Source organism: Tenrec ecaudatus, chromosome 8, assembly GCF_050624435.1.
Source record: "Tenrec ecaudatus isolate mTenEca1 chromosome 8, mTenEca1.hap1, whole genome shotgun sequence".
Taxonomy (NCBI): Eukaryota; Metazoa; Chordata; class Mammalia; order Afrosoricida; family Tenrecidae; genus Tenrec; species Tenrec ecaudatus.
In genome coordinates this window covers 82308510-82330919 of record NC_134537.1, presented here as the reverse complement: position 1 = coordinate 82330919, position 22410 = coordinate 82308510, and the positions used below count along the sequence as shown (strand labels likewise).

At 44.1% G+C, this 22410-nt stretch overlaps 1 protein-coding gene across 4 annotated transcripts in view; it reads left to right on the top strand.

The window, feature by feature from the left end:
* EXTL3 (exostosin like glycosyltransferase 3) overlaps positions 1-22410 on the top strand; it is a 162981-nt gene that overhangs the window by 57610 nt on the left and 82961 nt on the right. The window lies entirely within an intron of this gene.

Genomic DNA, 22410 nt, shown 5'->3' with positions numbered 1-22410 from the left:
GTCTAGAATCCCTGAAGTCCTCAGTGGTATTTCATCTCGGCACTGCAGTAACTGTAAGGAGAACACCCCAACTTTAGTTTCAATAGCAGTGTGCATCCAGACCATTGGGATTTTGTTATGGGAGATTTATTAAAGGAAATGCCTGAGGAGGGAGGGAAAAATGAGGAGATGATACCAAGGGCTCAAGTAGAAAGAAAATGTTTTGAAAATTAAGATGGCAACATTTTTACAAATGTGCTTGACCCAATGGATATATATATATATATTTATGATCTGTAAGAGCCCCCAATAAAATGAATTTTTAAAAATAAAATAAAATAAATAAGACCATATACAAGATAAATAAATAATAAATAAAGGAACCGCCTACATCAGTATTTAAAATGGGGTGGAATGTTCATGATACATGGGGGAGTTCAAAAAGTTTGTGGATCAATTCCATTATCTTTTCATTCCATTTTCCCATAGACTTTTTGAAGCCTCTCTGTACAGTTTGTCAGCTCCTTTTCAAGTTCCCATCTCCTGCACGATGCTATGATTCTTAGTAGATTAATTGGTATGCCCTCTATAGCCTCTTCATGTTCAGAAGTATGTCTGAAAGCTTTCAGAAGTTTGAGAGAGCAGTTGTCTGATGTGTGAGGAAATGGCCTGTGAGCCACATCTGACCTTCACTGCAGAGAAGCAGAATCTAACGCCATGGCAGCCCAAGGCCGACTGCTGTGTGTGGAGGTCAGACATGCCTTGAGACTCCAGCCCTCTGCATTCCAATCTGCTCCCAGCTGTCCCTCCCACGGTACTCTACTTCTCTGTGGAGCTCAGTAATTTGTTGCAAGGACCACACAGAACTGCACAATACTCACGTTATGTGACTTATTAAGGAAGTCAACAGGTTAGGAAATGTTAAGGATACAGTTCTTTTTTCTATAGTGCCTCTTCTCAGCCATGCTGCCCTTCAGCCACTTGATCCCTTGGCTTCTACCCTGTTCAGGAAAGTGTTACAAATCTCCTTTTTTGCTGACAAATCCCCCAAGGACACCCCACTCTGCAGCTCGGCTCGTTGTATGCACCACTCTGCCTCACAGTCTTGGCCTTGCTGCTCTGCTCTGCCTCCTGAGCTCCCTGCTCTGATGCCAGCTGCCTCCACTGCTTCAGGCAGGGCGCTCACATGCATGCTGCTGAGAGCTCTTCTTTCCGGATGGCCATGGGATTCCTCATGCCCATTTCTGAGATGGTTTATCTTGACACCCAGTGACATGACAAAACTGATCAACCACCAATTTGAGAATTCCCTACGCCTTATTTGCATGCTCCCACCCAAAGACCATGAATACAAGAGCCCAAGCAAGTAATTTTGTTTTACCACTCGTGTGTGTGTGTGTGTGCTGTATAAAATAAAGGGGAAATGATGGCGAGGAGAAACCCTGTCATTTCTGTAGTAGCATACATGGAAGGTTGAGCAAAAAGGACAGAAAAGGCACATCAGGGAGCCTACAAAGTTGTTTGTCGCGGGCCATGCTGATAAGTCACCAGGATGTCCCTCTCCAGCAAGTCTCCCCACTGACTTCATTTCCAGGCAGGACTGACAGCACGACAGGGCTGAGGTCATCACCGAGTCACGGAGCCTGAATCACCGCCATGGGAGGCTGAGCTGCAGATGTCCTTTCCAGGGGTTCTGGACAAGGGTGCCAAGTGTCCTGTGGATATTAAGCCAAATCGAAAGGGACTCAGAAATCAGGTTATTTGGAAGGAAAGTTTTGACCAGTGCCTCCTGTGCATTTTGAGGGTATGTGGATACTCTCTCCAACTTTCAGGAATTTACAGGAACAGAGAACAGGAGAGCAACTCCCGAACCCTTCGGCACCGGCAGCACCACAACACGTGCAGCATACACCTGTGCTGGGGAGAGTTGCTGGCCCCTTCCGACACGGCAGCCCACGCTAACACCAGTTACCGTCAGCCAACTGAGGTGGAGGTGGTCGTGACTTGAGTCCTTCTTCCCTTTGCCACCAACTGTAAGGAGAAGGGAGCCCCAGGGGAGTGGGAGGTAGGTAGGGGATTTCTTTATTGTAAAGTCTAGTCTATCTTGACCATCATTGTTTTTCAGAAGGCAGATTTCCGTGTTTTTCAGAGAATGAAATTTCATGTTCCTTCCACTTTTCCACACCCATCTAATGGTTTCCTCCCTTAAGTCAGCAGTTCTCAACTTGTGGGTCGTGACCCCTTTGGGGGTCAAATGACCCTTTTACAGGGGTCACCCGATTCATAACAATAGCAAAATTAGTTATGAAGTAAAAACGAAAATAATTTTATGATCGGGGGTTCTGTATTAAAGGGTCACGGCATTAGTTGAGAACCACTACTTTAAGTGGAATAGAGGAGAATGGGGCTTGTGGACGTGTGTAATTGAAATGATAATTTGCTTACCTGATGAGATGGTTTTATTAAGGCAGAGTAGATGAAGCTGTCTTGGTGGTAAACATTGCCGGGTCTGGCCACAAAATAAACTCTTGATTTCAGTGATTCTCAAACATGTAGTTTCTGGGATCAACAGGATGCATCTCACCTAAGACTGAGTTCAACATAGCAATTCTCCGTCTACTGCCAAGCCTACTGAGCGGTAGGGTTTCCAAATCTGCATTTAGGAAGCCTGCAGAGGTGATTCTGATGCACACTAACATTTGAGAACTGTGGATATGATATGTTTGCAGCCAAGTTATTGAGTGGTGATGTAAACAAAAACTAAATCCTTGAGAACTTCAAAACTATATAGACAATGTGATTCCCTTTAGCAGATATTTTCATCAATCATTAGGTATGACTACAAGTCTCCTTACTCCATTTCACCATATGTATTTTAATAGATTTGTGTTGGTCATCAGTTTGTGAAGAAGGAAGGATTGGATTGAATTCATCTTTTTTTAAAATCAAGAAATAGTATTTTTTTATTTAAATGGAAACTCTTTTTTCTTTAATATATAAATCATTTTATTGGGGGCTCTTACAGCTCTTATAACAATCCATGCATTCATTGTGTCGAGCACATTTGTACATATGTTGCCATCATCATTTCCAAAATATTTTCTTTCTACTTGAGCCCTTGGTATCAGCTCCTCTTTTTTCCCTCCCTCTCCCACTCTCCCACCCTTGTGAGCCCTTGATAAATTATAAATCATTATTATTATCTTCATATCTACACAATCCACTTTTTCCTTTCACCCACGTTTCTGTTGTTCGTCCCCCCATCCCCCGGGGAGGTTATACATCGATCATTGAAGTCAGTTCCCAGTTTCTCCCTCTCTTCCCCTGTCCCCTTTCCACCTTCCCTCATGGTATCGCTACTCCCATTACTGTTCCTGAGGGGTTTATCTGTCCTGGGTTCTGCGTGTCGAGAGCTCTTATCTGTAACAGTGTACATGCTCCGGTCTAGCCAGATTTGAAAGGTAGAACTGGGGTCATAATAGTGGGGGTGGGTAAGGGAGGAAGCATTAAAGAACGAGAGGAATGGTGTGTGTTCGTCAGTGCTATACTGCACCCTGGCTGGCTCGCCCCTTCCTTGTGACCCTTCTGTGAGGGGATGTCCAATTGCCTACGTATGGGCTTTGGGTCTCCACTCTGGCCCCCCTCGTTTGCATCGATATGATTGTTTGTTGTGGGTCTTTTGATGCCTGGTCCTGATCCTGTGGGCTCCTCATGATCACACAGGCTGGTGTGCTTCTTCTAAATGGGAGCTCTTACAGATGTTGTGCTACTGCCGTCCGTTTCGATACATTTTCCTTCTTGACCTCTTCAGTATCAGTTCCCCTTTATCCCTTCCCTCTACAGGAACCCTTATTATTGTAGTAAATAGCATTATTATTTGCCATACCCACCACCATCTGATGTATCCATTCACCTACAAGTCTGTTGTTTGCTCCCCTCGCGTGGGGCTACCCAGTCACACAGTTAGCATGTGCTCCTTTGACAAACAGCATCGGCAGCCTGGCATTGCTGAACATTGACACTGTTCCGCTGGACCACTTACACTTCCTGTGGTCCAAGTGGTCGGTGTGAGGTGGATAAGGGAGAAAAACCTTATGCAGGTAAGTGTGCTATTGTGGTTGTGCCTCTTAGCATCTTTCCTGTCTACTGACAGAGCTTCTGAAGATCGGGTGAGGAAGCTCGTGAAATGGCAACAGTGATTAAGCACCCTGCGTGTTAATGCCAGCAATCAAAGATTTACTGCTTCCCCAGCGCTCACTGCTGAAAAAGAGCCGCCAGAGGAGCCTGCTACTTACGTACCTGGCTGCTGCTCTGGAGAAAAACCACGTGGAGAAAACTATTGTCATCATTTCCTTTTGAGAGTCGAGGAGATGGAGGAAGATTTACTTCAGGACAAGAGACTGTAAGCCTTGGACACAGTTGGTGGGCTTGGACCACTGTGGTCCTCCTCAAATAGCATGTGACCAAGCAGTCCCTCTGTGGGGTATGTAGCCTAGAGAAATCGGAGCCGCAATATGAACAGACACATGCACCTCTCTGGTGATTGCAGCACTGCTCACAATAGAATGACATCTGAGTGAGATTTTGGAGGGTGAGTAGAAGGTGGGCGTGTTTGGAGAAGGGGAGCATATCAGAAGCAGACAGGATTATGTGCAGAGGTAGTTGGATGTGAAGCAGCACAGGCAACTTCAAGAACTCCATCTACCTTCATGGAGTCAATTCCGACTCATAGGGAGCTTATAGAGCAGTGGTTCTCAACCTGTGGGTCGCGACCCCTCTGGGGGTCACCTGACCCTTTCACAAGAGTCGGTCTTAGGAATCAAGACATGACTCTTCTATCCATCTCCAGTCGGGTCCGTCCACATGCAGATACTCCCACATACAAGTATCCTATGTGAAGACTGTTACCCATGCTATACCTTGCTTCAAGACAAAATTGCATTTTAATTTGTAATTAGAAATAAATATTTCACTATCTATAATTACATATTGTTTTGTGATTAATAGCTATGCTTTCATTATGTTCAATTTGTAGCAATGAAAATACATCCTGCATATCAGATATTTACATGACGATTCATAACAGTAGTAAAATGACAGTTATGAAGTAGCAACGAAAATAATTTTATGGTTGGGGGGTCACAACATGAGAAACTGTATTAAATCATTGCGGCATTAGGAAGGTTGAGGGCCACTGCTCTAGAGGATGGAGCGGAACTGCTCCATAGAGTGGTTTTTTGTTTTTAGATTGTGCATTTTATTGTGAATTGAGTGGGGGTTTCCAGATCAGATCATCATTTATTTGCATTCAGTATTTTGAATAACTTCCCCCTCCTTTCCCCCATTTCCCTCTTTAGTATATTATCTTCCCTTCACTGAAGTTCATGTCTCTCTACCCTCTCGCCTAATTGCTTCCCCCTTCCATTCCCTACCCCCACCCCTGGGAACCATCAAAGTCTCGGGGGGTGGTAGGAAAACCTTTTCTTGATTAAAAAAAATAATGATAGTAGCCTCATACAATATTACCCATTTTTATTTTACTAATATCACTCAGTATAGCGTCCTTTAAGTCTACCCGTGTCATGAGTTGTCTCACAGTTTGCTCATTATTCTTTAAGGATGCACAGTATTCCATTGTGTAGATGTACCAGAGTTTACTTATCAATCCTTCCACCGAGGGACACTGAGGTCTTTTCCAGCTTGCAGGACACATCATGCTGCCATGAACATGAGTGTTGCTCCACATGGTATGCCAGGTGGTCAGTCTTCATGGGAACAGACAGCTTCATCTCTCTCCAGCAGAGCAGCAAGTGAGCTTCAACTGCTGACCTTACCGTTAGCAGCCCAATGCCTAACCCACCATGCCACCAGAACTCCTGAGATTTTAAGAGCTGGAGATAATTTGATAATGGCTGAAATATCTGTTGTGTGTGTATGAGATGTAGTCAATTAAAATGGCCCTTCTGGAGAGAGGAACCTGATCTCAACTTGGCATGCCAAGCCTTGAGGGCAACATACTGGCATGAAGCAGGAAACTAACAGAGAGGTCTGGAGGGCCAGCCTGAACCCCAGCTATGTTGACCACCTCCCCAGAAGATTGCACTACAGCGGCCAGCACTGAAGGTACAGCCCAGGGAGAGTGGTGGGTCTGCCCAGACCACACGGGAGCAAACTAAGAGACAGAGATAGAGATAGAGATAGATTAGATAGATAGATAGATAGATAGATAGATAGATAGATAGATAGATAGATAGATAGATAGATAGATAGATAGATCTACATCCTGACCCACCCAGCCCGGAGGATGATATTCCTGCTCAGCGCAGCCAAGGCACAGAGAGGACCATAGGGCCAGCCCCACCATAAGACATGACATTCCCTCACTGACACACAGCCATGCAGGGGACAGCACTGCATTCACAGTTCAGCAATTGTGCCTGGTCTGATCCCCAACACCAGAGCAAAACACAAAAGGAGCCCAACAGAGCAGCAAGGGGAGCAAAGCAACGAACTCCCTGAGGAATCCCCAAAATAGAATTCAGACTCGAAGGACTGGGCTTGGCACCTAATCAGACCTAATTGAAAAACATATAAGGGCCAGCAGACAGAACTGGAACTATTTATAGACCCACCTTTTTTCCCCCTTCTTCTTTTTTCTTTCTTTTATGTCTATATTAGATAGGAAAAATAAACAATCCTGAGAAAAAAACAACAGGAGGACAGGAGAGAGGGAGATGGTAGAAAGGGAGTGGGGAACCAACAAGCCAAGGGACAAGTGATCTAAAATCGATGGCGAGGAGGGTGTAGAATGCCTGGTGGGGTTTGATCAAGTACAATGTAGCTGAGAGGAATTACTGAGAGCCAAATGAAGGTTGAACAAGATAGTGGGATAGGAGGAAGGTAAAAGGAAATAGAGGAAAGAAGTAGGAGGCAAAAGACATTCATAGAAGTCTAAATGTAGGCATGTATATAAATAAATATATTAATATATAATGACAGGGATATAGCTCTATGCACATATATTTTTATGTTAAGTATCAAAGTAGCAGATGGACATTGGACCTCTACTCAAGTTCTCCTTCAACGCAAGAACACTTCATTCTAATAACCTGGCATTCTGTGATGCTCACCTTTCCAACATGATTGCTGAAGACAAAGTGGGTGCATAAGCAAATGTGGTAAAGAAAGCTGATGGTGCCTGGCTATCAAAAGATATAGTATCTGGGGTCTTAAAGGCTTTCAGGTAAACAAGTGGCCATCTAGCAAAGAAGCAACAAGCCCACACGGAGGAAGCAAACCAGACTGTGTGATCACAGGGTGTCAATGGGATCAGGTATCAAGCATCAGAAGACCCCAAACACAGTCATGTGAATGAGCGGGATTGGAGTGGAGACCCAAAGTCCATCTGTGGACAGTACATATGGCAACATGTGCTTGATACCATTGATGTATGGATTGTTATAAGAGCTATAAGAGCCCCCAATAAAATGATTTATAAAAATAATAAGATAAAATGGCCCTTCTGGATTTTCAGCACTGATGACCACCCCAGTGATCGTGCCTCTCACAAAGGCTCTCCCTCATCCCTCTCCCGAAGAGGAGAAGAGGAAACACAAGAAGCGCCTGGTGCAGAGCCCCAGTTCCTACTTCATGGATGTCAAATGCCCAGGCTGCTGTAAAATCAGCAGTCTTCAGCCATGTACAAACAGTAGTTTTGTGTGTTGGCTGCTCTACTGTCCTCTGTCTGCCTACAGGAGGAAAAGCAAGGCTCACAGAAGGATGCTCCTTCAGACAGAAGCAGCGCTAAAAGACCCTGAATCGAGATGAGTGGGAAGCCATTCTAATAAACCCATTTTGGATACATCAAAACAAAAATGGCCCTTCTGGTCATAATTCTTTAATATGTAATTCTGGACTCTGTGGTTGTAATGGGCTATAATCCCACTTTGGAGGGAGTTCTGTACAGGCTTAAGGTGGGATGCATCTACAGAATCTCCTTTACTAGAGGGTGTGACTTAAGTCACCATTCCCAGTTTCCTTGTGGGTATGCCCTACTAAAAGACAAACAACACACCTGCACAAAGTCATTCCTCTGTATAAGAACCATCCTAGACACAGAGAGAAAGCCCAGGACCATCACAAGAGCACATTCCAGATTCCTGTCTGAAGGGGTGGAGGCCGAGACCAGCTGCACCAGAGACTGTGGTATGAAGACCATGGGACTGTGCCAGAGAGCAGGTGGGCTGACTGGCCCAAGAAGGCAGAGGCCAAGGGACCAATGGACCTATGTGGCTGAGAAGCTGAGGACCAGAGAGACACTAGGCTACTGGCTGAGAAGTGTTTCTGTAGAGGAATGATTGTATGCTTCTTGTTCATTGATCCTTTCTTGGTAACCTATTAACTCCCCTAAATAGCCTCTTAATCATGGATGGCAAAGAGTATTGAAAGCACCATGGACTTAGTCTTGGAACAAGTTCAGCCAGAAAGCTCCTTAGAGGCAAGGATGGTGAGACTTAGTCTCATGTACTTTGGATGTGTTATTAGGAGAGACAAGGCAGTCCTTGGAGGACATGGTTTTTTATAAAGTGAGCACGAGCGAGATCTTTGACGCGATGCCTTGACACAGTGGTTGCATCAGTGGGCTCAGGCATCAGAACGCTTGTGAGGAAGGCACAGAACTAGGCAGTGTTTCCGTCTGTTGTCCACAGGGTCGCTCTGAGTCAGTACTGACTCAATGGCCCCTAACAACCGTCATCGTGAGTATTGTCTGTGAGTTCTGTGTGGCCATTGCAACAAATTGCTGGACTGAGGGAGGAGCTGTTCATGTCAGAGTAAGGTAAAGAAGGATCGCTCCTGGATGCTTGTCTGACCCCTGCCTTGTAGAATAGAGCAGGTCAGATAGGGCCACCTAAGTGGTAAGTGTGTGTTTGTGGAGGGGGCGTTGGTAGAGTACACATTTGGAGTTGAGTTGGTGGAGGAGGTTGGGGCCACGTTAAGGGGCTTAGACATTGCCATGTAAACACTAGGGATTCATTGAAGAGTCCCAAAGAAGTGATGGGCAGCATCATGAAGGATGAGCTGAGGAGGAAACAGGGAGAACAGCTGAGAGCTTTTGGATGAGAGATGACAGGGTCCAGTCCACGCACGTAGTGAAGACACAACAGTTCTACTTGGAGATTGGCCGGAAGTGGGGTGAGAAGCAGGTGGGAACTGCAGAGCTGGTGATAACTAAGCGGATAGATTGTTGATAAAGACGTACAGTGGGTTTAGGTGGCAATATTGAGTTCATTTGAGCCTGAGTTTAGAAACAGTAATGTTGTGATAGAAAAGTCCAGGAAGCAACGGGATATTTTGAGGGTTCAGAGAAGAGGCCAGGGGTGGAACCCACTTTTGGAAGCCCTGGTGGTGCCATGGATTAGGCATTGGATTGCTAACCACAACGTTGTTAACCACAAGAAGAAAGACTGAGGCTGTCTGCTCCCATACAGATTTACAGTCTCAGAATCTTACCCTATAGAGTCTCTGAGCTGATGAGCCAGCATCAACTCAATGGCACAGCTTTTGGTTTTCTTTAGTATAAACCTGCATGAGAGAGAACAAGTAACCAACAGACTTTGGGGCCGGATAAGATCACATGGAGAAAAGATGCAGTTGGAGAAACGAAGTCTCTTAGGGAGTGCAGACATTTAAGGGACAGAGGAAGAAACATAAAAAAGGGAGGAAGTAGAGACATAAAGTATAGGCTGTTCTCCTTAAACTTGAGGGTGCTGAGAATTTATGTGACAAATAACATCTGATTTAAAAAGCAGCGCGCGCGCACACACACACACACACACACACACACACCCCTCTTAGACTCCCATCCACAGAAATTTTGCTTCGGTAGGTTTAGGATGTGGCCTAAGCACTACATTTCAAGTACTCTCTCATCTGATGCTGATGCTCCACAGACTGCACTTGGGAATAGGCTATCCCCTGGCTAAAAGAGGAGGAGAGGGTCATTTGTTGGTGGGCTGAGGTTTGTGGACATGTAGGAAGCTTGCACATGTTTGTAGGTGGTGGTGAAGGAGGCAACAGGGACAGTGAATGTGTTGGGGAGAAGAAGGATAAATCAACTTCATGGAAGAGAAGAACAGGGTAAAGACTGAGGCACCAGAGATAGTTCCAATAAAAACAACAACAACAACAACAAAAGGATTATGTCCCCTTTAGAGATCAAAGTCCCTTCAAGCAAAATGATTTTCCTATAGCTTCCCTTTTGATCAGGATTTTTGGTATTTTGTAATTTTTTAGATCGCTAGCTCCTTTCAGCTGCTGTTTACCTGCACCTCTCTGGCTTTCCTACTGTGCCTGGGAACCTTTGTCTCTCTGCCAACGGCCTCCCAGTGCTGTCACTTCCGTGGACAGATACACAGAGAGACGACTTGCAATAGATGAATGAACAGTAATGAATAGATTTTCAGCAACGCAAAGCATTTCAAGGATGAAGAACACTTTCAAACAAATGTTTGATCATTATTGCTAAAGCGGAGTTTCTACCACCTTCCTGCCAGACTTGCTGTCACGCTGTTTGACAGCTCCCTGGAGATGCCATCCCTTGCTATTGCAATCATAGCAAAGCACAAAGATACAGCTTGTGCCCCTCTGCTAACTGAAGCTGCATCCTGTGGCCTCCGAGCCCTCGGATGCTCTAGAAAAGCTTCAAAAACCACTTTGTACGATTGAAAAGAAAGCCTGATAATAGCAGCCTGTGTGGTGCACTTTCCGAGTTCAAGACAACACACATTTATTGAGAGCTTTTAATAGAACAAGTGCTGTGGGAGGCACTGGGATCCAAAGATTAGTAAGAGACTGTTGGGATTGCAGGTGACGGGCTACAGGCCCCTCCCTTTTCTGTCCTGAATCATGTGGCATGGTCTGATTGGGAATAAAGTGCAAGCTTAACTGTTGCTACTGCTGATCTGGAGAACCCAGGGCTTGGACGTGGGCTCAAAATGGGTTCTTATTTCTCCCTCCTTGATGGAACTTTCCCCACTAGACATCAGCGAAGCAGCTGGAACTGCTGTGCCGGTTACAACAGAGTATGTCCCGTGAGGCAGGTGTCTCTGGAAGAGAAAGTCAATGTGTGTGCCATGACCTTGTTCCTACTCTCTTCAATCATCTTGAAGAACTTTTTTCTCCAGGGAGGAGTACATTCGGGTGTGGGCAGAGGGAAGGCTTGAAGCGGTGCCCTCTGCACACTGGAGAAGAGAATGTGTCTTGTATTCTTGAAGCATGGGCGAGAGGAAGTGTGTGGCTTCTCCTGTCCTCTCCAGCTGTGTGATCCCTTTACCTCTGGTATGTGTGCTGAGGGTAATAAGACAGAAATCGCAGGGGGTAGTGGCCCAGGCTCCGACTTTCCTGGGACTTCTCCCCCATACAAACTAGAGCTTTGTTGGGTACCTGCCTGGGGCCAGTGGTGCCTTCTCCAGGTCCGCCTGCAGAAGGTTCTGTAAAGCGCAGGACAGTATTTTGATACATTTGATCCCATTGCTATACCCTGTTCCAAACCTAAGCTCCATTTGTATTCTAGCTTCCATCTCAAAAATGCCTGTGGTTAAGTGCCGTCGAGTTGGTTCTGACAGAACTAGTGTCTGGTCCTGCTCCACCTCACTGCCTTTGAATCGATGAGGACTCACAGCAACTTTATAAGGCAGGGTAGAACTCCCCCTGTAAGTTTCTGAGATTGTAATTCTTTTCAGGAGTAGAAAATCTGTCTTCCTCCCATGGGGTGGCTGTTAGTTTCAAACTGCTGACCTTGTGATTAACAGCTCAATGCTTAACCACTGTGCCCAAGGAGCAGCATAAAAATTGAAACTGTTGGCACAAATTAGAATAAACACAAACAAAACAAACCAGTTGCCACATGTGATTCTGACTCATGGCATCCTCGTGTGTCCAAGTAGACCTGTGCTACATAAGGGCTTCAATGGCTGTTTGAGGGAAGCCTATCATCTAAGGCTTCATTGAATGTCCAACTTTTGGGTTAGCAGCCATGCTTGTTAACAGCTCCAGCCAGGAACTCTCGAATGAGAATACCTTTCATCATTAAATTAAATGTTTCCTTTTAAGTTTCCTTCCTCAGGAAATGCTCAATCTGAAAGAAGAAGATAAATGTTTAAGCAAACAATTACAATTGTGCATGAGCATTTTATTGTGTAAATAAAAACGTTTAGAGCAATGTAGAAGAGACAATATTAGCTGGATGTGAGAGTAGGAAAGTGTTTCATGTCATAACATTTTAAGCATTTTATTTTGATAGAATGTCAAGTTTACACAAAGTTGCAAAACTGGCTACATTAACCAACTGTTGGCATTTTGCCGAATTTGCTTTCTCATTCTAGACAGACACGCACACCATTTTCACTCTTATTTTCTTGTCAAAATGCTTTAAAGTCAAATGCTCATGGCGCTTTGCTCTTAAGTATTTCAGCATGTATTTCTTAAGCACAAGGGCATTCTCTGACATAATCACAGTTCAATTTTTAAGTTTAGGCAATTTATTATTGCTATAGTGGTGACACTGTGAGCTGCTAACTGAAAGGTCAGCGGTTCTAAACCACCAGCCACTTCATAGGAAAAAGATGAGGCTTTCTACTCCCATGAAGAGTTATAGTCTTGGAAACCCAAAAAGGCAATTCTACCCTGACCTGTAGGATCACTGTGAATAAGAAACGACTCAATGGCAGTGAGTTCAGTTTGGGTTGCTATAATGGACAGCCTTGGACCCTACAGAGCAGTTCATTTCTGTCCTATAGGGTTGTGATGCGTCAGAATCAATTCAAAGACAGTGGGTGTTGGTTGATAATGTTATTATATGATGGAACTACCACAAAAAAGTGAGAAAATTAAATTAAAAGGTAATGAAAATTTCCACGAACATTTTGAAGCCCCTTATATACTAAAGAGTCCCTAAGGATCCACAGTGACATAGTGGGCTGCACACTGAGCTGCTAACCACAAGGTTAAAGGTTCAAACCCACCAGTTGCTCCACCGGAGAAAGATGAGGCAACGTGTTTTTGTAAAGATTATAGCCTTGGAAACCCTGTGGGGTTAGTTTTACCATATCCTCTGACCCATATTGAATTACATGCTGGGTTGTTAACCGCAGGGTCAGCAGTTCAAAACAACCAGCTGCTCCACAGGAGAAAGATGAAGTGTTTTATAAAGAGTCACAGCTTTGGAAAGCCACAGGAACCGTTTTACTCTGTCCTGTGAGGTCGTTATGAGTCAAAATTGACTTAGCAGGGAGTTTTAAACATATTGTTTGTTGTTATTATTGTTTTCTTTTGTTGCTTTGTTTTGCTCTGTCTTGTTTGTTCTATTAAACTGGCATTTCCATGATGTTCACCTTCCCAGCACAATCCCTGAAGACAAAGCGGGTGTATAAGCAAATGTGGTGAAGACAGCTGATGGTGCCTGGCTATCAAAAGATATAGCGTCTGGGGTCTTAAAGGCTTGAAGGTAAACAAGCTGAGAAGCAACAAAGCCCACATGGAAGAAGCATGCCAGCCTGTGTGATCATGAGGTGTTGATGGGATCAGGTTTCAGGCATCAAAGAACCAAAAATCATATAATCGCGAATGAGGGGGAGTGCAGAATGGGGAACCAAAGCCCATCTGTAGGCAGCTGGACATCCCCTTACAGAAAGGTCATGGGGAGGAACGAGCCAGTCGGTGCAGTATAGCACTGAAGAAACATACAACTTTCCTCTAGTTCTTTAATGCTTCTTCACCCCACTGTCGTGATCCCAATTCTACCTTACAAATCTGGCTAGACCAGCGCATGTACACTGGTACAAATAAGAACGGGAAACACAGGGAATCCAGGACAATAATGCCTCAGGACCAATCATGAGAGTAGTGATACCAGGAGGGTAAGGGGAAGGTGGGGGAGAAAAGGGGAACCAACCCAAGGATCTATATATAACCCTCCCTGGGGGACGGACAACAGAAAAGTGGGTGAAGGGAGACATCAGACAGTATGACATGACAATATAATAATAATTTATAAATTATCATGGGAAGGTGTGGGAGGGGGAAAATGAGCGGATACCAATGGCTCAAGTAGAAAGCAGATGTTTTGAGAATGATGATGGCAACAAATGTACAAATGTGCTTGACACGGATTGTGATAGTTGTATGAGCCCCCAGTAAAATGATTTTATAAATACTTTTAAAATAGGTGATTTATTAAAAGGAAAAAAATGAATCTACTCAATAGCAATGGGTTTGATTAGGATTTATATTAAGGACCTACAAGTCAGAATTGACTCAATAGCAGTGGGTTTGGGTTTGGTTATTCACATTTTTCCACTTATTCCAACAATATCTTTTGTATTTGTTTCCAATTTAGTGTTCAGTCCTGGAGCACACATTGCATTTAATTGTTTCATTTATTTGGTTTCCTTTAGCCTCAATTCCTCAGCCCTCCTCTTTCTCCCTCCTTTATTTTCTTTCTCCCTTCTTCCCAGGGTCCCTCCCTTTATTCTTCTTCTTTCTCATGGCATGGTTATTTTTAGAACACAGGCCAGTGATTTGGTAACAACCACAGAACTCGCTGAGAGTCAGTCAATTCTGACACATAGTGACCCCATAGGGCGGGGTAGAGCTGCCCCTGTGCGTTTCTGAGGCTCACTCTTTACGGGAGTCCAAAGCCTCATCTTTCTTCTGAGGAGGGCCCGGTGGTTTCTAAGTGTCCCTCCATTCGAGTTCATGCGATTGTTTCCTCATGGCCAGACTGCCTCATTCTTTCTTTTCTTTTTAAAATAATTTTTATTTTAAAATAATTTCAAATTTATAGAAAAGCTACCAAAATTATAGGGGGTTCTTGTAACTTTTTAATGTATGTTTGAAATTCTTTTCCCAGATTCAGCAATGTGTAACTTTTCCCCCATATTCACACGTTTAATAATTCTTTTATTTACATATGTGTTTATATAAAAGAATTAATTTTTTAAACCAGGTACGAATAGATAGCTCCCTTAAATGACAGCTTTTAATTTTTGTTTTCTAAATTATTTTCTTGGGGGCTGTTACAACTCTTATCACAATCCATCTATCCATCCATTGTGTCAAACACACTTGTATGTTTGTTGCCAACATCATTCTCAAAACATTTGCTTTCTACTTAAGCCCTTGGTATCAGCTCCTCATTTTTACCCCTCCTTCCCTCCTTTATGAACCCTTGATAATTTATAAATTTTTATTATATTGCCATGTCTTACACTATCTGACATCTTCCTTCACCCACTTTTCTGTTGTCCATCTCCCAGGGAGGAGGTTATATATAGATCCTTGTGATTGGTTCCCCCTTTCTTCCCCACCTTTCCTTAACCTTCCCCATATCGCCACTCTCACCACTGGTTCTGAGGGGTTTATCTGTCCTGGATTCCCTGTGTTTCCAGTTCCTATCTGTACCAGTGTATATCCTCTGGTCTAGCCAGACTTGTAAGGTAGAATTGGGATCATGATAGTGGGGGAGAGGAAGCATTTAAGAATCAGCAGAAAGTTGTATGTTTCATCGTTGCTACAGTGCACCCTGACTGGCTCGGCTCCTTCCCACGACCCTTCTTTAAAGGGATGTTCAGTTGCCTACATATGGGCTTTGAGTCCCCACTCCGGACTCCCCCTCATTCATAATGATATGATTTTTGTTTTTTTGATACCTGATACCTGATCCCATTGACACCTCATGATCACACAGGCTGGTGTGCTTCTTCCATGTCGGCTTTGTTGCTTCTCAGCTAGATGGCTTTTTGTTTATCTTCAAGCTTGTAAGACCCCAGATGCTATATCTTTTTTTTTAACAATTTATTAGAGGCTCATACAACTCTTATCACAGTGCATACATATATATACATCAATTGAATAAAGCACATCTGTACATTCTTTGCCCTAATCATTTTCTTTTTTTCTCCTCTTTTTTTTTTTTTACATTTTATTAGGGACTCATACAACTCTTATCACAATCCATATGTATACATACATCAATTGTATAAAGCACATCCATACATTCCCTGCCCCAATCATTCTCATAGCATTTGCTCTCCATTTAAGCCCTTTGCATCAGGTCCTCTTTTTTTTTTTCCCCTCCCTCCCCGCTCCCCCCTCCCTCATGTGCCCTTGGTAATTTATACATCGTTATTTTGTCATATTTTGCCCTATCCGGAGTCTCCCTTCCCCCCCTTCTCTGCCGTCCCTCTCCCAGGGAGGAGGTCACATGTGGATCCTTGTAATCAGTTCCCCCTTTCCAACCCACTCACCCTCCACTCTCCCAGCATCGCCCCTCACACCCTTGGTCCTGAAGGTATCATCCACCCTGGATTCCCTGTGCCTCCAGCCCTCATATGTACCAGTGTACAACCTCTGCCCTATCCAGCCCTGCAAGGTAGAATTCGGATCATGGTAGTTGGGGGGAGGAAGCATCCAGGATCTGGGGGAAAGCTGTGTTCTTCATCGGTACTACCTCGCACACTGATTGACCCATCTCCTCTCCTAAGCCCCTCTATGAGGGGATCTCCATTGGCCGACACTTGGGCCTTGGGTCTCCACTCTGCACTTCCCCCTTCATTCAATATGGTATACACACACACACATATATACACATACATACACACACATAGATATACATATACACACATATCAGATGCTATATCTTTTGATAGCCGGGCACTATCAGCTTTTTTCATCACATTTGTTTATGCATTGCTTTGTCTAGCGATTGTGTTGGGAAGGTGAACATCATGGAATGTCAGTTTAATAGAATAAAGTGTTCTTGCATTGAGGAAGTACTTGAGTGGAGGCCCAATGTCCATCAGATACCTTAATACTAAACCTATAAATATATGCACATAGATCTATTTCCGCATTGTCATATATACATATATTTACATATGTACATGACTGTATTTAGACCTCTACAAGTGCCCTTTGCCTCCCAGTTCTTTCCCCTATTTCCTTTTACTTTCCTCTTGTCCCACTATCATGCTCAGCTTTCATTTGGGTTTCAGTAATTCTTCTCGGTTACATTGTCCTTGATCAAGCCCTACCAGGCCTCCTACACCCTCCTCGCCACTGATTCTGGATCACTTGATGTACCCTTGTCCCGGGGTTTAACACCTACTTTCCTTTTCCCCGCCTTCCCCTCTCCCATGTTCTCCCGGAACAGTCAGTCCCATTATTTTCTCCTCCAGATTGTTCATCCCACCTATCGTATCTAGATAGACCTGCAGAGATAATAATATGCATAAAAAACAAGACAGAGCAAAACAAAGCAACAAAAGAAAACAACAACAACAAAAAACAGTGACAAAAGGAGTCAAAAGGCATTTATGGAGGTCTAGACAAAGACATGTACATACAAATATATATAGGAGGATGGGGAAATAGATCTATGTGTCTATATTTATAGGTTAAGTATTAAGGTGGCGGAAGGACCTTGGGCCTCTACTCAAACACTCCCTCAATGCATGAATACTTTCTTTTATTAAATTGGAACTCTATGATGCTCACTCTCCCGACACAACTGCTGAAGCCAAAGTGGGTGAACAAGTAAATGTGGTGAAGAAAGCTGATGGTGCCCAGCTATCAAAAGAGATAGTGACTGGGGTCTTAAAGGCTTGAAGATAAACAAGCGGTCATCTAGCTCAGAAGCAACAAAGTCCACATGGAAGAACACACCAGCATGTGTGATCGAGTGGTCCCGAAGGGATCAGTTATCAAAGAACAAAAATCATATCATTGGCTGCACACCTCCATGATAGGATCGCTGAAGACAAATGGGTGCATAAGCAAATGTGGTGAAGAAAGCTGATGGTGCCCGGCTATCAAAAGAGATAGTGTCTGGGGCCTTAAAGGCTTGAAGGTGAACAAGCGGCCATCTAGCTCAGAAGCAAAAAAGCCCATATGGAAGAAGCACACCAGCCAGTGCGATCACGAGGTGCCAAAGGGACAAGGTATAAGGCATCATGCAAAAAAAAAAAAAAAGATACGTGTGTGTATATGTGTATATATATATAAGTGTCTATGTGTATGTGTGTGTGTGTGTATATATATATATATATATATATATATATATATATATATATATATATATATATATACCATATTGAATGAGGGGGGAAGTGTGGGGTGGAGACCCAAGGCCCAAGTGTCCGCCAATGGAGATCCCCTCATAGAGGGGCTTAGGAGAGGAGATGGGTCAATCAGTGTGCGAGGTAGTACCGATGAAGAACACAGCTTTCCCCCAGATCCTGGATGCTTCCTCCCCCCAACTACCATGATCTGAATTCTACCTTGCAGGGCTGGATAGGGCAGAGGTTGTACACTGGTACATATGAGGGCTGCAGGCACAGGGAATCCAGGGTGGATGATACCTTCAGGACCAAGGGTGTGAGGGGCGATGCTGGGAGAGTGGAGGGTGAGTGGGTTGGAAATGGGGAACTGATTACAAGGATCCACATGTGACCTCCTCCCTGGGAGAGGGACGGCAGAGAAGGGGGGGAAGGGAGACTCCGGATAGGGCAAGATATGACAAAATAACGATGTATAAATTACCAAGGGCACATGAGGGAGGGGGGAGCGGGGAGGGAGGGGAAAAAAAAAAGAGGACCTGATGCAAAGGGCTTAAGTGGAGAGCAAATGCTATGAGAATGATTGGGGCAGGGAATGTATCGATGTGCTTTATACAATTGATGTATGTATATGTATGGATTGTGATAAGAATTGTATGAGCCCCTAATAAAATGTAAAAAAAATTTTAAAAAAACAGTGACAAAGAGGAAAGCCTGTAAATAGTTCAAGGTCTGTTTATTGACCTTTAGGAGTATTTTTTGGTTGAGTCTGCTAAGGTGCCAAGGCCTGGTCCCAAAGTCTATTTTTATATTCCCTGGGGACTTCCTTCTCTGCTCCCCTTGCTGCTCTGTTGCACGCCTTTAGTGTTTTGCCTTGGTGTGTGGGGTCAGATAGGGCGCAATTCCCACACTGTCTCTCGTGTTGTCCCCCGTAGGGCTGTTGGGTCAGTGAGGGATGGAATGACAAGGTTTGAAAGAAGTCTTGCAGGATGAAGAAGCTTGCAGGTTGAATTACAACCAGTGCAATTGGTATGTGCAGCGATGTCAGCCAGGACCAGCATGACCCCAACCCAAACTCTTTGCCTTCAAGTCAATTCGACTTAAAGAGCCCCTGTCAGAGAGTAGAACTGTTTGTGTAGGTTTCCAAGGCTGTAAATCTTTCGGGGAGAAGAAAGCCTCATGTGATGTTTCCACCTTGGACTACTATGAGGTTTTCAGCTTGGACTGGTGGACTAGATTGTGACATTGCTATTTTGGAAAATGATTACTAGAAAAGGGAAAAAATACTGAGAAAGATAGAGAAAATAATGACTTTGTTTACAATATCTGTAAATGTGGCTTGGATGGCTATTAAAAACAACAACAAAGCAAACCAATCAACCAAATTGGTTGATTCCAGTTCCTGGTGGCCCACCATGTGCAGAGTCCAACTGGGTGTTCATGAACGTATGCTTTTGGAAGCAGATCACCAGGCCTTTCCTTTGAGGCACCTCTGGGTAGGTTTGAACTTCCAACCTTTCAGTAAGTGGCCTCATTCCCTAAAGTGTATCACATGCACCCCATAGGCTTATGAGAAAGCTAAGGAATGAGGCCTCGTGGGCAAGTTTGACTCAGGGTAAAAGATAGAGCTGTGGCTGCTAAAGCCATCAGTGCATCCAGGCAGACAGTGTTGGCTGAGACCTGGAGATGGGTGGGAGCCGGCTCCTGGGCACACTACCCTGTGAAGGGTGGCAGAGAAAGAAGAGGCAATGATAGAGAAGCAATAGTGAGAAAGCAACATCACAGAAAAACCGAATATTGAACCAAACATCAAGAAGGTGAGTGACTAGGACTGTCGCACTGCCGAGGAGTTCCAAAAGGAAGCCTGAAAAGATTCATGGGGACTAGTGACCGTAGGCAGTCACTGATTACTTCAATGGGAGCAATTTCAGTACAGCATCGCAGGCAGGAGCCAGCCTTCAGGGGGTTAAAGAGTGAATAGTGGAGGACGTGGAAGCTGAGCAGCGATTGCTCTTTGAAGGATTTGGGTGAATGATGATGATGGTAGTCTATCAGATTTACTGAAGGCTTATTATATGCCGGGCACTGGGCTAACAATTTTATATGCATTATCTAGGATAGTTCTTATATTCATAACAATCATAGGAAGGGCTGTTATCCCCAGGCAGTCCTGGTGGCAAAGTGATTTAAGTGTTTGGCTGCTAACACCCAGCAGCTGCTCCGTAGGGGAACAATGATGTGGCAGTCTGCTTCTGTCAAGATTATGGCCTTGGAAGCCTATGGGGCAATTCTACTTGGTCCGATTGGGTTGCTATGACTCAGTGGTAAGGTGTATTATTTGTTCTCTGAGGAGGAAATTGTAGCTCAGAGGGTGAAGTAACATGCCCAGGGTTATAGCAGTGCTAAACAGTCGACAAAATATCCAAACCTCAATCTGTCTGAATTCAAAGCGCATGTTGAAATATGGTGGTAACTTGGACTTGAGCCTGTTTTTAAGCAGGAGAGGCAAAGCCTGCAGAGAGGAGGATATTGACTATCTGTATAAAGAGAAGGTAATTGATGGAGCACGGTCTAAGGAAAGGATCTTGGATTACCTACACAAAAAGAGAACACCTAGTTTTGAAAAGGAATCAGTTATATCTCTCTCAAAAGCCGGACTCGGGGAAAGAGCAGTGACTGGCTGCCCAGATGCCAGCTAAGGGGTAGCCCTCTTTTTCCAGATATAAGTCGAATTGGCTTGAGCCCCATTCCAGCTCCACTGGGAAGTTCAACCCCTTCTCCAAGAGTCCTTTGAGTCCCTGAGCTCATGGTAAGGTTTCTTCGGCTTTGAGTTTCTGCTCCCCCTAAATTCTTCATCTCACTGCTACATTGATTCCCATGGCAGCTCTGATTCCTTGCTTCTGAGTGACCGGTTGGGGAACTAGCCTCTTCCCCCTTTTCTTGGTGCCTCTTCCTACACGTGCCCCCAAACCACTCACACAGGCATTGGAGCATGTGGCATATATTACTGAAGACTTGGAGGATTTTATTTCCTTAGCAGTACAAACTACATAAACCCAACAATAGACATCTGTATTTGCAAGTCTTTCCGCTCTCCCATCACTGGGAACTTTCTCTAGCCATCCACACTGCTTTCTGGACCTCACTCCTCCTCACCTCTCTTTCTCTCTCCTCTTCGTACTTTTTCAGTCCCAAATCCTCAGAAATTATATTTTATGTAGATTCGTTTAGCTACCTCTGTGTTTCACAGTTTTATTCTAAGCCATGCTCTCTTATTCTATAATGTCAAGCATTTGAAAGTCATTTCCCCAAAGAGGCCTGTTTGATCTCTAAGAGGAACTGCTCAAATAAGAATTTTTTCACTACTTCTTATAGATAGGTTTAACATTGGGAAGGAGAGAATTTGATGGAGAACATGCGTATTGTCTTCTGTTTTTTCAGTGAAATCTGAGATATGTTGCTCTGTTGAGTCATAGGTGGATCTGGTAAAGATTTGGACAGCTGGGGCAAGGAATTCTGTCAGTAGCCTTCTAAAATTTCATAAAATACCATATTTACCTAGAATGATTACTTTAACTGAGTCTACAAACTTGAAGAATTGGTTCCCTTGCAGGAGATGGATTATTTGGTTTCCTGAGTCCTCTGGTCAATATGAGAAAAGTAGAAAAGGCGATTGGAAACTAAAAAGCCAGAGTAGGGAATTAAAACTAGCGCAGTGGAGATCACAGTCCTAATCCTTTTTCTTTCCACTTACCAATAACAGGCATTCAACTACTGGGGCTAAGGATAGTTCATCTTCACTTGCAATAGAATAAAGGAGTTATATTAGTAATTTAATGTTCCATAACAAATGACCTCAAGTTTAGTGCTTTGAAACATAAATATTTATTGTGTCACAGTTTCTGTAGGTCACGAGTTCAGGAGAAGTCTAACTGGGTAGTTCTGGCTCAGGCTCTTTCATGAGCCCACAGCCACCTGAAGCCTTGATGGGGCAGGAAGATCTGCACCTAAGTTCACGTACATGGCTGTTGGCAGGAAGCCTCAGTCTGTAGCCACACGGGCCTCTCACATCACTCATCCGTGTAGCCAGGGGAGTAGCAAATGAGACTGTCCAATCCCCCCTGTTACTGTTGTAATACACCTTATTTGCATGGTCCCCCAATCAGTTGGTTGAAGTTATAGTTAGAAGAGTCATATTAAGAAATTTCATTTTACCACAGAGAAGAACCTCTGGAAGCCAAGTGGAAGTCTAACTGCTTTTTATAACTTACCGTAATCTTGGAGAGTAGAGGGATTGTTAGGGCCATTTTAGAGGCTA